The sequence below is a fragment of the Cervus elaphus genome, chromosome 3 (genome assembly GCF_910594005.1).
Source record: "Cervus elaphus chromosome 3, mCerEla1.1, whole genome shotgun sequence".
Lineage (NCBI taxonomy): Eukaryota > Metazoa > Chordata > Mammalia > Artiodactyla > Cervidae > Cervus > Cervus elaphus.
The window spans coordinates 27847494-27849075 of record NC_057817.1 but is presented as its reverse complement, the minus strand read 5'-3'; the positions used below and the strand labels follow the sequence as shown (position 1 = coordinate 27849075).

General features: G+C 41.7%; 1 non-coding gene across 1 annotated transcript; it reads right to left on the bottom strand.

Moving 5' to 3' along the window:
* Positions 1–1124: 1124 nt before the first annotated feature.
* LOC122686584 lies at positions 1125–1232 on the bottom strand. The gene has a single exon (XR_006338839.1). It is a non-coding gene; the product is annotated as a U6 spliceosomal RNA (small nuclear RNA).
* Positions 1233–1582: the final 350 nt, after the last annotated feature.

Below are 1582 nucleotides of genomic sequence, written 5' to 3'. Positions count from 1 at the left end.
ATGTAGCTACAAGAAAAACTAAAAACATTTTTTCAGCAGAGCACTGTGTCACCCTAAATAAAATGCAGCTCTTTATTATTAAGGAAGAAGAAGAATGGATGTTAGGTGGCTACAATCAGTGTCTTCCACAGTTCTCATCCTTAAACCAATCTCTGGTTGGGTTGGGGCGGGGGGTGGGCAGGATTACTAGAACTGACATAGACATATCAGGATTTACTCCATCGGGGTTTATTCCTTTGTTGGAAATGGGTTACATTTCTTGAGAGGTGGATCCCTGAATAAAACCTGAATTGTTAACATTGAAGAATCAGATAAAGCAGAGACTATTGATTATTGACCAACAATCATTGCCCCCCATTTCTTGCTAACAGAGCCTTGGTTTTTTTTTCAGGGACCGGGCTGCCAGGTTCTTTAGGGGAGGCCAAGCCCCTCCCCAGCCCCAGGGGTGAGTCTGGATTAGTCTGAGACACCTTTGGGAATTCTATTCTTGGCCAGTGTTTGGTTTAAGAACGGACATGTAAGGAACTCCCTGGTGATTTGATGGTTAAGAATCCACTTTCTGGGCTGCCCTGCTGGCTCAGTGGTAAGAATCTGCCTGCCAATGCAGGAGACACAGGTTCGATCCCAGGTCCAGGAAGATCCCACATGCCAGAGAGCAACTAAGCCTGTGTACCACAACTACGAACCTGTGTGCCTAGAACCTGTACTCCATAACAAGAGAAGCTACAGCAGTTAGAAGCCCAAGCACTGCAACTAGAGAGTAGCCCCCACTCACCACAACTAGAGAAAAGCCCATGCAGCATCAAAGACCCAGCACAGCCAAAATAAAAAAATAAAATAAAAAAGGAATCCACCTTCCAATGCAGGGGACATGGGTTCAATCGTTGGTTGAGGAACTAGATCCCACATTCCCTGGGGCAACTAAGTTACCCTGGCACCACAATGAAAGATCCCATGTGCTGCAACTAAGACCTGAGGCAGCCAAACAAATTAATTAATTTTTATTTTATTTATTTATTTATTTATTTTTTATTAGTTGGAGGCTAATTACTTCACAGCATTTCAGTGGGTTTTGTCATACATTGATATGAATCAGCCATAGAGTTACACGTATTCCCCATCCCAAAAATATGGAACGCTTCACGAATTTGCGTGTCATCCTTGCACAGGGGCCATGCTAATCTTCTCTGTATTGTTCCCATTTTTAGTATATGTGCTGCCGAAGCAAGCACAATTAATTTTTAAAAAGAATGGACATGTAATATGACTTACATGATTCTGACCTATAATGCATGGTGGGATGTTCTTTGGGAGAATTCTGGAAGACTTCTCAGAAGCCAAAGGAGAAACAGCTTTTCTTGTACTCTGAATATTGTTGTCTGTATGTGGTATCTAGTATTGCAGAGCCATCTTGTGATTTTAAGAAAAGTTAGGGTACAAGGATGTAAACCAACATGTTAAAAATGGCAGAGAAAAAAGAATGCAATACAGTAGAGTATTCAGAGAATGGAATCCTACTCAGCAATAAAAGTGAACTAGTGATACATACAACTAAATGGATGAGTCTCAAAAGCACTGTCTG